The 12092-nt window shown below is 43.5% G+C and overlaps 1 protein-coding gene across 2 annotated transcripts in view; it reads right to left on the reverse strand.

Moving 5' to 3' along the window:
* Positions 1 to 12092, reverse strand: part of gdpd2 (glycerophosphodiester phosphodiesterase domain containing 2) — a 147851-nt gene that overhangs the window by 93649 nt on the left and 42110 nt on the right. Inside the window, exon 1 of one of the 2 annotated variants that reach the window (XM_080187516.1) lies at positions 11080 to 11299. The exons of the other annotated variant lie outside the window; for it this stretch is intronic. The gene's annotated coding sequence lies outside the window, so the exon portion shown is untranslated. Of the gene's footprint in view, positions 1 to 11079; positions 11300 to 12092 lie in introns of those variants that run through there. 2 annotated transcript variants of the gene reach the window in all.

The following is a 12092-nucleotide window of genomic DNA, read 5'->3' on the forward strand; positions in this document are numbered from 1 at the left end:
ACCAAGCTATACAACCAGAAAGAATGTTTTCTATGGTGTAAAACTTGGTGAGAGTCGTAGCTGACATGACAAATTTCCTTAGTCATCTTAGAAAGTAGAGGTGTTGGTGGGCTTTCTTAATTATGGTGTCGGCTTGGGTGGATCAGGATAGGTTGTTGGTTACCTGAACACCTAAAAACTTATAGTTCTTAACCCTTTCTACTTCATCCCTGTTGATGTAGACAGGGGCATGTTCTCCTCAATGCTTCCTGAAGTCGATGACAATCTCCTTCATTTTGTTGACATCGAGGGAGAAATTATTGTCACTGCAGTAGTTCACCAGATTCTCTATTTCATTCCTGTAATCTGACTCGTCATTATTTGGGATCTGTCCCGCTATAGTGGTGTCATCAACAAACTTGAAAATCGAATTGGAGCGGAGTTTGGCCACACAATCATAGGTGTATAAGGAGTATAGTGGAGGGCTGAGAACACAGCCTTGTGGGGTGCTGGGGTTGAGGATGATCGTGGAGAAGGTATTGTTGCCTATCATTACTGATTGTGGTCTGTGGGTTAGGAAGGTCAGGATCTAGTTGCAGAGGGAGGAGGCAAGGCCCAATAGTTTGGAGATGAGTTTTGTGGGAATAATGGTGTTGGAGGCTGAGCTGTAGTCAGTAAATAGGAGTCTGACATACGTGTCTTTGTTATCTAGGTGTTCTAGAGTTGCGTGCATGGCCAGAGAGATGGCTTCTGCTGTGGACCTGTTGCGGCGGTAGGCAAACAGTAGTAGATCCAGGTGGATTGGGAGACTGGAATTGATTTGTGCAATTGATTGTGCCTAGCCTTTTGAAGCACTTTATAATGATGGATACCAGAGCCACCAGACAATCGTCATTGAGGCACGCTGCTTGGTTTTTCTTGGGTACCGGGATGATGGTCGTCTTCTTAAAGCAGAAAGGCACCTCAGATTGTTGTAAAGAGACGATGAAGATTGTGCGAATACCTCCGCCAGCTGCTCCGTGCAGGATCTGAGTGCTCATCTGGGCACCCCATTCAGGCCAGTCACTTTCCAAGGGTTGACCTTCAAGAAAGCTGCTCTGACTTCTGCAATGGTGACCCCAGATACAGGTTCATCCAGGGCTTTCAGGGCAAAGGGATGCTCTTGCTGACCTCTTGCTCAAAATGGGCGCAGAATGCATTGAGCTCATCAGCTCATTGTCTGTATAGATTGCAAGAAACAAGACTTTTCACACGATAACTGACTCACCTAGTGCTAGGGGCGTGGATGGGGCAGAGTTTGTAAGGAGCATCCAGGAGGGCATCCTGAAACAATATGTAGATAGTCCATCTAAGGAAGGGGCCATTCTGGACTTGGTATTGGGGAATGAGCCCGGCCAGGTGGTCGATATTTCAGTAGGGGAGCAGTTTGGGAACAGCGACCACAATTCAGTAAGCTTTAAGGTACTGATGGATAAAGATATGTGTAGTCCTCAAGTTAAGGTGCTAAACTGGGGGGAAGGCTAATTACAACAATATTAGGCAGGAACTGAAGAATGTACATTGGGGGCAGATGTTTGAGGGCAAATTAACATCTAGCATGTGGGAGGCTTTCAAGTGTAAGTTAATAGGGATTCAGGATCGGCACGTTCCTGTAAGGCTAAAGGATAACGAGAGATATTGTGAGCCTGGTCAAAGAGAAAAAGGAAGCATTTGTCAAAGCTAGGAGGCTGGGAACACAAGGAACAAGTGTGGAATGCAAGGAAAGTAGAAAGAAACTTAAGCAAGGAGTAAGAAGAGCTAAAAGGGGTCATGAAAAAGCATTGGCCAGCAGGATTAAGGAAAATGCCAAGGCTTTTTACACATATATAAAGAGCAAGACGGTAGCCAGGGAGAGGGTTGGCCCACTCAAGGACAAGGGAGGGAATCTATGTGTGGAGCCAGAGGAAATGGGCGAGGTATTAAATGAGTACTTTGCATCAGTATTCACTAAAGAGAAGGACTTGGTGGGTGATGAGTCTCAAAAAGGATGTGTAGATAGTTTGAGTCATGTTGAGTTCAAAAAAGAGGAGGTATTGGGGCTCTTGAGAAACATTAAGGTAGACAAGTCTCCAGGGCCTGATGGGATACACCCCAGAATACTGAGAAGGGCAAAAGAGGAAATTGTTGGGGCCTTGAGAGAAATCTTTGTATCCTCACAGACTATAGGGGAGGTCCCAGAGGATTGGAGAATAGCCAATGTTGTTCCTTTGTTTAAAAAGGTTAGCAAGAATAATCCAGATAATTTCACACAGGTTGGTGAGATTTACATTAGTGGTAGGGAAATTATTGGAGAGGATTCTTCCAGACAGGATTTATTCCCACTTGGAAATAAATGGATGTATTAGTGAGAGGCAACGTGGCTTTGTGAAGGGGAGGTTTTTCTAGGTGTCAAAGATGATTGATGAGGGTAGGGTAGTGGATGTTGTCTACATGGACTTCAGTAAGGCCTTTGACAAGGGCCGTCATGGCAGACTGGTGCAGAAAGTGAAGTTGCCTGGGATCAGAGGTGAGCTGGCAAGGCGGATACAAAAGTGGCTCGGTCAAAGAAGACAGAGGGTAGCAGTGGAAGGGTGCATTTCTGAATGGAGAGCTGTGACAAGTGGTGTTCCTCAGGGATCAGTACTGGGACTTTTGCTGTTTGTAATATATATATAAATGATTTGGAGGAAAATGTAACTGGATTGATTAGTAAGTTTGCGGATGACACAAAGGCTGGTAGATTTGCGGATAGCGATGAGGACCATCAGAGGATACAGCAGGATATAGATCAGTTGGAGACATGGGCAGAGAGATGGCAGATGGAGTTTAATCCGCACAAAATGTGAAATAATGCATTTTGGAAGGTCTGAAACAGATAGGAAATATACAGTAAATGGCAGAACCCTTAGGAGTATTGATAGGCAAAGGGATCTGGGTGTACAGGTACAATGGTCACTGAAAGTGGCCATGCAGGTGGAGAAGGTAGTCAAGAAGGTATACGGCATGCTTGCCTTCATCAGCAGGGGTATTGAGTTTACAAATTGTCAAGTCATGTTGCTGCTTTATAGAATCTTATTTCGGCTGCTCTTGGAATATAGTGTTCAATTCTGGTTGCCACACTACCAGAAGGATGTGGAAGTTTTGGAGAGGGTACAGAAAAGATTTGCCAGGATGTTGCCTGGTATGGAGGGCATTAGTTATGAGGAGAGGTTGGAGAAACTTGGTTTGTTGTCACTGGAGCGACGGAGGTTAATGGGAGACTTGATGGAAGTCTGCAAGATTATGAGAGGCATGGACAGAGTGGATAATTAAAAGCTTTTTCCCAGGGTGGAAGAGTCAAATACTAGCAGGCACAGGTTTAAGGTGTGAGGGGTAAGTTTTAAAAGAGATGTACGAGGCAGATTTTTTACACAGAGTAGTGGGTGCCTGGAACTCGTTGCCCAGGGAGGTAGTGGAAGCAGATACAGTAGTGACCTTTAAGGAGCGTCTTGACAAGTATATGAATGAGATGGGAATAGAGGGTTATGGTGTCTGGAAGCATAGGCGGTTTTAGTTAAGTTAGGCAGCACGCTCGGTGCAGGCTTAGAGGGCCAAAGGGCCTGTTCCTGTGCTGTAATATTTTTTGTTCTTTGTTATGATAAATCAAATCAGGAGGATTTTTTATTTGTAACAAAAATGGAGAGCCAATTGTCTAACTTTAATGCAGTTTGCTTCATTTCTCACAGATTCTTATTACTTGATGCTAATAATATTTCTTTAACATCTGTTTTGAAGTATTTGGCTGCTGAGAGGATGGAATAAAGTTTTGGTTACATAAACTGCAAACACACTGACTTTCCCAAAATAATTGTTTCATCATGTTCCATGTCCAGTTTCATTTGTGCCCTTTTCAGGGATGTTTTGCACAGTAGCAGGGGTATCTCACTAGAGAACAGCAGCAGTAATAAAGTGGCTTTCTCCAGCTATTTTGCTTGGAATCACCATGCTTTTCAGTGACCCAATGTGTTGTTATCCTTGTAACTGAAACAAGTAGAATCTCTCTCAGATTCTTACTAAAGTGTGAAGAGAAATAACATTTAACCAATCTTCCACAGATTTTCAAGGTGAAACCACTATCTAACACTGCACAGTTAATGACTCAGTACCAGAGTAAAGCTTCTTGGGATTAGTACAATTCCCTCAGATAGATAATTGCCATCAATTTCAACTTCAGAACCGGTGTCATGCATCACTTTGAAAACCTTGCTGTTCTGTTATAGGCTGCTTTTGAGAACCAGTGACATAGCAGAACATCATTCCAGGTTCTACCTAAGAATTTGAGTTAGAATCCAAACATCAAAGATAATCACCACTTAATTGGTATCCGAACCACACACCAATTGACATAGAGTGGCATGGGAAGAAGTGCCGATATCAGTACAGAGGTTAAGAGTGAGCTACCTTGTTTTGAATTTTTCCATTGGGATGGAACAGGTATCCCAGCCAATTGTATAAACAAGTCTGTGGACAGGATTTTAAACACTGGGAAGACAAGTGTTTGGGCAAAACGAGATTTAGATATCTAAAGAGAAAAGTCAAGGCATCAGAACAGTATAGGGATATGGGGAAATATGAGCAGGTTGGACAGGAAGGGACAGAGAACCTGTACATCAGCAAACAAGGTCATTGCAGGAATTAGAAATTAAAAAATGGAAATAAAAATCCTTTATCTGAACTTTCAAAACATCTGTAGTAAGGTAACTAGTGTCACAAATAGAGGTAAATGATTTAGATGTAATCACCATTACAGAAACACTGGGATTTTCTGGACCCCTGCAATGGGTTTTCTCGTGGCAGAGGTGGTTCGCCATTGGCTGCTGGTGGGATCTTCCGTTCCCACTGAAGTCTATGGCATTTTGTCTGGCTCACCCACCCCGCTGTCTGGAAACCCATTGCAGGGGGTCGCCTTCAGTGGGACTGACGACCCCACTGGTAGGATGGGCTGGAAAATCCCACCCATGTTTACAAGGTGATCAAGTTGGAGAAGAATTATCCTAATTTTAAGCAACGGAATAGTAAAGGAGGAGCATTAGCTCTCATAGTGTAAGATGAGTTAAATCCATCTTTTATGGACATTAATAAAAATAGGAATATGAAAAAAAACGGTCTGAAATACGGACAAACTTAAAATGCTGTGTATCAAAACAAATGGACTTAAAATGTCTGCAAACAGGACACTGGCAGACAAAGAGATACAGTAAGGAGTCTCACAACACCAGGTTAAAGTCCAACCAGTTTATTTGATAGTAAACCCACAGCTTGTACATCAAGTAAACCCAAAAGCTGTGGGTTTACTATCAAATAAACTGGTTGGACTTTAACCTGGTGTTGTGAGACTTCTTACTGTGTTTACCCCAGTCCAATGCCAGCATCTCCACATCAAGACAAAGAGATACACAGCCTTGTCAAATAATCCATCGAACTGTCGCTTGAGCAAGCAATGAGTCATGATGAGTCATGGCAAAACTAGACTGCTAATTATGCAAAAACCAGCCCTGCTAGACCTGGCTAACAATGTCACCTATTACAACATCTATGGATTATAGACTCCAACTTGTCTGCAAAATCCAACAGGTTTGAGCCCAGGCTGTGTCTTGCAAAACCATCTCGATGCGAAAGCGATCAACACCTCCTGAGGACCATCAAAACCATTTTGCACCTCATTAGCTCCAAGTACTCATCAAAGTTCAACTGACCATTGGAAGAAGCCTGCCAGAATTTCAAAGGTTGCGTCTTTTTAAAATTTGATAAAGACAAAGGATAAAAGACTCTTTCAGCCAGAGCACACGGCTTGCTCTCTTCTCCACAACTGCAGCCAGGGACTCTTCACCAAGCTGAACAAACCAACTTTGACTGAACCGCAGCCTTATCCCTTAATGGCTTCAACAGCTGAAAAGACTCTTAAAATTACTCTTCAACCACCAAAGAAAGAAATTCAACAAAATTCAAATTCAAATTTACCAGCAAAGATCCAGGATACAAGAAACTGCATTTTCGAATACAACCCCACACCGAAGACCTGGGTCGCACGGCAAAGATTTTTATACCTACCTGACCACACAGCCAAGGTGCGTGTCCCTTGAAGGCAAGATGGCCCTGGACCTTTTCTTAAAGACAGTATTGTCTCTTTGACTCCAGGAGTGAAAAGTAAATTTAAATTTTATTTAATAGTCACAAATAAGGCTTACATTAACAATGCAATGAAGTTACTGTGAAATTCCCCTAGTGGCCACACTCCGGCACCTATTCAGGTCAATGCAACTAACCAGCACATCTTTAGACTGTGGGAAGAAGCCAGAGCACCCAGAGAAAACCCGCACAGACACAGGGAAACTCAACACAGACATTGACCCAAGCCGGGAATCAAACCCAGGTCTCTGGAGCTATGAAGCAGCAGTGCTAACCATTGTGCCACTGTGCCGCCCCTGCCACTGTGCTGTCACTGGTGGTGGGTATAATCTATGGTGGTGGTGAGTAGAATCTGCAGTCTCTGGAAATCCCCAATTAGCCAACTGTTGAGGAAGGGTGGTTGGGAATTGTATAAAATTACGTAAACATAAAAATATCTGTTGTGTTGTTATATTCCCTTCCACAACAATATTAACGGGTTATGTGTGCATGTTGGCACATCTGGTTAATTTCATTCCTTCCTTAAAAAAATTTGGCTCTGACGCATCCCTTCTGGGCCAGATAATGCCTCCCCCTGGCCCCCATAGATACAGCCTAACCCCCATAACATTACTGACCCACTTATCCCCACACCCCCTGCCACCCAGACAGATCACGGGTCCCTCATTCCCCCCACTGATCTCAGGCAGAGTAGCAGCAGTCCCCCTTCCCCCTCACTGATCTCAAGACAGAATGCAGTGGACCCCTTTTCCATTCACTGATCTCAGGCAGAATGGCAATGGACCACCCCCTCCCCCACTGCCACCGATCTCAAGCTTATCTCCTCAATAAATGCCCAAATCAGATTTTTGTGGAGCATGTATGTTTTACACCGACTCTGGATGGACAAACGAAGTGGTAAAGAGGGAAGTGCCAGTAAGGTTGGGCATGCAGCCTATTAAGTCAACTTGAACGCATGCAAATGCATTTAAATGGCCATCATGTCCGTTTCAGGTGCGACCCCAATCGTGGCCATATTTGTTTTCGGGCCTTTATAAAAGGGGAGTCAACATGGAGGCAGGCACGGATTGCTCTACTCACCTCCCGCCCAACATTACCAACTTTTCGCACCTGAAAAGGGGTGCAAAGTGATGGTAAAATTGGGTCCTAAGATTTATGTATATAACTTTACTGATGATACAAAACTAGGTGGAAAGTAAGCTGAGAGACTAAAAATAAATATAGACAAGTTTCTAGAAAATGACTGGGCAACAAAATATAAAATAGAGTACAATATGGAGAAGTGTGTAGTTATTCATTTCAGTAATAAGACTGTAAAACAATATCTTTAAAGAATGGAAAATGTTTAAATATTGACAGAGAGACTTGGGTGCACTTATAAAAGGAAAATAATGTTTGCATGCAGGTACAGCAAAGCAATTAGGAAGGCAAATAGCATGTTGGCTTTTATTGCTAGGGGACTGGTGATGTGATCATATGTGGCGTTCTGTGCACAGCTTTGGTTCATTTCTAAAGGGAAATGCAAAACCAGGAAATTTTGGATAAACTCAGCAGCTCTGGCAAAGTCTGTGGAGAAAGAAATAGAATTAAAGTTTCAAGTTGGTATGACTTGAAAACTGAATGGGGTGGAAATGTGATAGATTACATGGTTACAGATGGGGTGGAGAAAATTTGGCAGCATAGAAGTGATGTGGAGATGCCAGCGTTGGACTGGGGTAAGCACAGTAAGAAGTCTCACAACACCAGGTTAAAGTCCAACAGGTTTATTTGGCAGCATAAGCTTTCGGAGCCTCAAGCTCCTTCATCAGGTGAGTGAGGACTTGTGTTCAGTCAAGGGCATTCAGCTTCTGATCCTGGGGCAAGTGTTCCCCAAGGCCTTCACGACACACGACAGAATTGCCAAGCAGAAGCCAATAGCTAAGCCCTGCGCACATGAGGATGGCCACAATCAGGAACCCTTGGGGGGTTGCTTGCCAGAGGATCAGAGGCTGGATGCCCATGACTAAACATAAGTCTTCACTCACCTGATGAAGGAGCTTGAGGCTCTGAAAGCTAGAGCTGCCAAATAAATCTGTTGGGCTTTAACCTGGTGAAGTGAGACTTCTTACTGTGCAGAACAGAAGGTCAAGGATAGGTGGGAGTTAAGGAGAGCTTGACATGGACACAAAGCAAAGGAAGTACCCCTGACTTCTATTCTGCCACAGAATCATAACCTGCAAATGACTGAATCCAGTCCTTCTAACAAATCCAAGGTTGTGCCATTTTAACTGTTGTCGTCCATGAGAGACAATGTGTACTGGTTTTCTCTAACACATAGTGCACTGGTTACCTGCTTGTTGCACTTGAGAAAACCCACAGCAAAATCCTTGAAATGTCCCTAATAGCAACCCTTAATGTTCCTGAGGCATAAAAGTTCAAGGCAGTGGTAATTTTACAGTGACTGGCATTAGAACATAAGAAATAGGAGCAGGAGTAGGCCATCTAGCCCTTCGAGCCTGCCCTGCCATTCAACAAGATCATGGCCGATCCGTCGTGGCTCAGTTCCACATTCCCGCCCTCTCCCCATAACCCTTAATCCTCTCGCTATTCAAAAACCCATCAACCCGTGTCATAAAAATATTTAGCGAGGCAGCCTCCACCACCTCAACGGGCAGAGAATTCCAGAGATTCACCACCCTTTGAGTGAAGAACTTCCTCCTCAACTCCGTTCGAAACCGTCCCCCCTTTATCTTGAGGCTGTGCCCCCTAGTCCTACTGTCCTTTCTGAGCGGGAAGAGTCTCTCCACCTCTATCCTATCCATCCCATTCGTCATCTTATATGTCTCAATGAGATCTCCCCTCATTCTTCTAAACTCTAACGAGTACAAGCCTAGTTTATTCAGCCTCTCCTCATAGCTCAACCCCCTCAACTCTGGCATCAGCCTCGTAAACCTCCTCTGCACTCCCTCCAAGGCCAAAATATCCTTGCGTAAGTACGGCGACCAAAACTGCACACAGTACTCCAGCTGCGGCCTCACCAATGCCCTGTACAGCCACAGCAAGACCTCCCTACTTTTATATTCAATCCCCCTTGCTATGAAGGCCAGCATCCCATTTGCCTTCCTGACCACCTGCTGCAGCCGCAGGCTGAGTTTTTGCGACTCATGCACAAGGGCCCATGAGTCGCAAAAACCCAGCCCGCAGGTGCAGTACATGGCTGCTAGCCCAGTAGGATGGCACAGTGGTTGGCACTGCTGCCTCAGTGCCAGGGATCGGATTTGAAGCTCGCCTTGGGTGACTGTGGAGTATACGCATTCTCCCAGCCTCTTCGCACGTTTCCTCCAGGTGCTCCCATTTCCTCCCACAATGTAAAGATGTGCAGTTTAGGTTGATTGGCCAGGTTAAATTATCCCTTTGTGTCCAAAGATGTGCAGATTAGATGGATTAGCCACGGTAAATATATGGAGTTATGGGTATAGGGCATGGAGAGGGTCTGGGTGGAATGCTTTTTCTGAGAGAGGGTGCAGACCTAGTGGGCTGGATGTCCTCCTTCTGCACTGTAGGGATTTGGTGGATTCTAAATAGCAAACATTCCTATCTTCAGCTGCAGAAATCAGGAATGAACTGACTGGACACAGACAGCCCCTTCAGTTATTCAACAAAGATATCTACTTTTCTGTAGACCATGTTGGGTGGTTTTCATCTCTGCAAGCAAATTCCCTCATCTATTGTCTTCTGAGAGATCCAACTGTAGCTTCTCTTGCATGCGGAGGACTCTGCCACCACTGCTGTTATTGCTACTGTTCTTCATCCTCCTTCTGTTGCACCTAGTGCAAGAGGTGCAACTGCACACTCCCCTTAATATCTCTACTGCTTATTAAGCATAAGTAATCACAAGCCAGTTAAAATCATCTTTAAATAATCAAAACGTAACTTTGTGTCCAATTAGTCCAAACCCAACAAGTCCACTTACAAACAAATGTAACTAGCTTAACTGCTCACAAATATTTTCCCAAACAGATTGGATAATGGGCAAGTATTCCATTTCTACATCTAAACCAACAGTGTAATCAGTAAATTGGTGTGCTTTCTGTCACCAACTCTCTTGTCTATCTTTGTCCCTCATCATGTTCATTGCTCATCTGAAATTTTCTCTTGTATTTAAGCTATAAATTTACCACATACACAGCGAGGGTGTGGGAAGCATCTAAGAATCTAGACTATCATGTTTGGATTTGTTTCCTATACCGATCATTCCCTCTAATGTGTTGCTTGTGATTTGTTGTTTTGTGTTGAGAACCATGGAATCAGCCTTTGTATCGTTACTTAATGACATGTTTTTTTCCCCACAGTTTTCCCTATGTTAGTCCATGCAATGCCACCTGCGCCTTGGCACTCCAGCCCAGAGCCGAGTTTCTGTGGATTCCTTACAATGCTGACCTGTTTACTGGATTCAACTTGTTAAAATTAAACTTATACTTAAATCTTTAGTTTATGCTTTCTGCTTTCCTGTCTTCGGCAACCAAATAAATGCACCACAGGCAAGTCAATTGTGAAAAAGAAATCTATGATGGGTAGATAATCTGCAAAGTCGGTTTTACATTCAAATGGCATGCCTGCAATCCTAAAAACAGATCTCACTAGTCGGCAGCATTTACAGTAGTAACTTTCCTTTACTCTTTGTATCCTCTGCACGTTTAAGAGCTGACAAGAGACATGTTGTGGTAAAGCATTCCCTTTATGTAGAATACAATGTACATCTGCAGGGATTGACAAGTGCACGCTTAACACTACCAGTTGGTGACTGATTCATTGCTATTTAGCAGGGTTGCACATGCACAGCAGCTTACACTGAAACGTACAGAAGAAATAACAGATGTAAGAAAGTCACTATAAACAACAATAATGAAAAATACAAATAAGAGGCATACATACCAGGTTGAGTAGGACTTATTCCAAATCATCAACACCACCAAGTGAAACTCACTCAGGATCTTAAAATGACTCAAATGTCCCAACCAATGCAGAGCAAAATCCTCCAAGTATAACCAGAGTTTAGAACTTTCCTGTTTGCTCAGTAGATGAGAAATACCGAATTTTATAATGAATCCCAGAGATCCGCCCTTTTTCCTTTTGGCTATGAATGGATTCATGTTTGAGGGTAGACTCACTTGTTGAAATAGTGCCAGTCTTCTCATGCAGTACTAAGAGAATCTTCCTGCACTAACCCTTTCATTACCACAATCCTGCGAAGCATCTGCTCCCTGTGAGAAATGTTAAATGAACAGGAAATGAATGGTTCCACTTCCCAAAACAACAATGTGGAAATCAAGGCCCAGATATCCAATCGCACGTGAAAACACACATGCAGGAGGGGAGATAGTCAAACTGATGCTGGGAAACCAATTGTACTGTTTTGGATGCATCTCCAATGCCACACATGCTGCTTATTGGTTCTGTGCCTGTTTGAGACAGGACAAGACCTCAAGCATCACTAATGGTTACAGAATACCAAGGATGAGGGACTTCAGTTATATAGTGAAACTAGAGAAGTTAGGATTGATCTCCTTAGGGGTATACAAAAAGAAAGGATTTTGATATACTAAGTGAGGATAAACTGTTTTCACTGACTGATAAGTTGCTAATTAGAGGGCACAGAGTTAAGACAATTGTCAAAAGAACTAGTGAGAAACGAAAAAGACTTTATTAATACAATAGGCACACGTGGTGGTGGCTGCACCAGGAAGTTTGCCTCACAAATCTAGCCTTAACGTAAGTTTAATCACTTGACAGGGTTGTTAAGGTAGGACTCCTAACACCAATTCCAAATCACCCTCTTATAACTGTGCACTAAGTATCTGAGGTCTGAATGCTCACAACTGTTCCCTCTCCCATGTACCAATTTTTATTACAACACACATAATCTTCTGTCCCTAATGCTGCTTTCG

The sequence above is a fragment of the Carcharhinus amblyrhynchos genome, chromosome 4 (genome assembly GCF_965287045.1).
Source record: "Carcharhinus amblyrhynchos chromosome 4, sCarAmb.v2.hapA, whole genome shotgun sequence".
Taxonomy (NCBI): domain Eukaryota; kingdom Metazoa; phylum Chordata; class Chondrichthyes; order Carcharhiniformes; family Carcharhinidae; genus Carcharhinus; species Carcharhinus amblyrhynchos.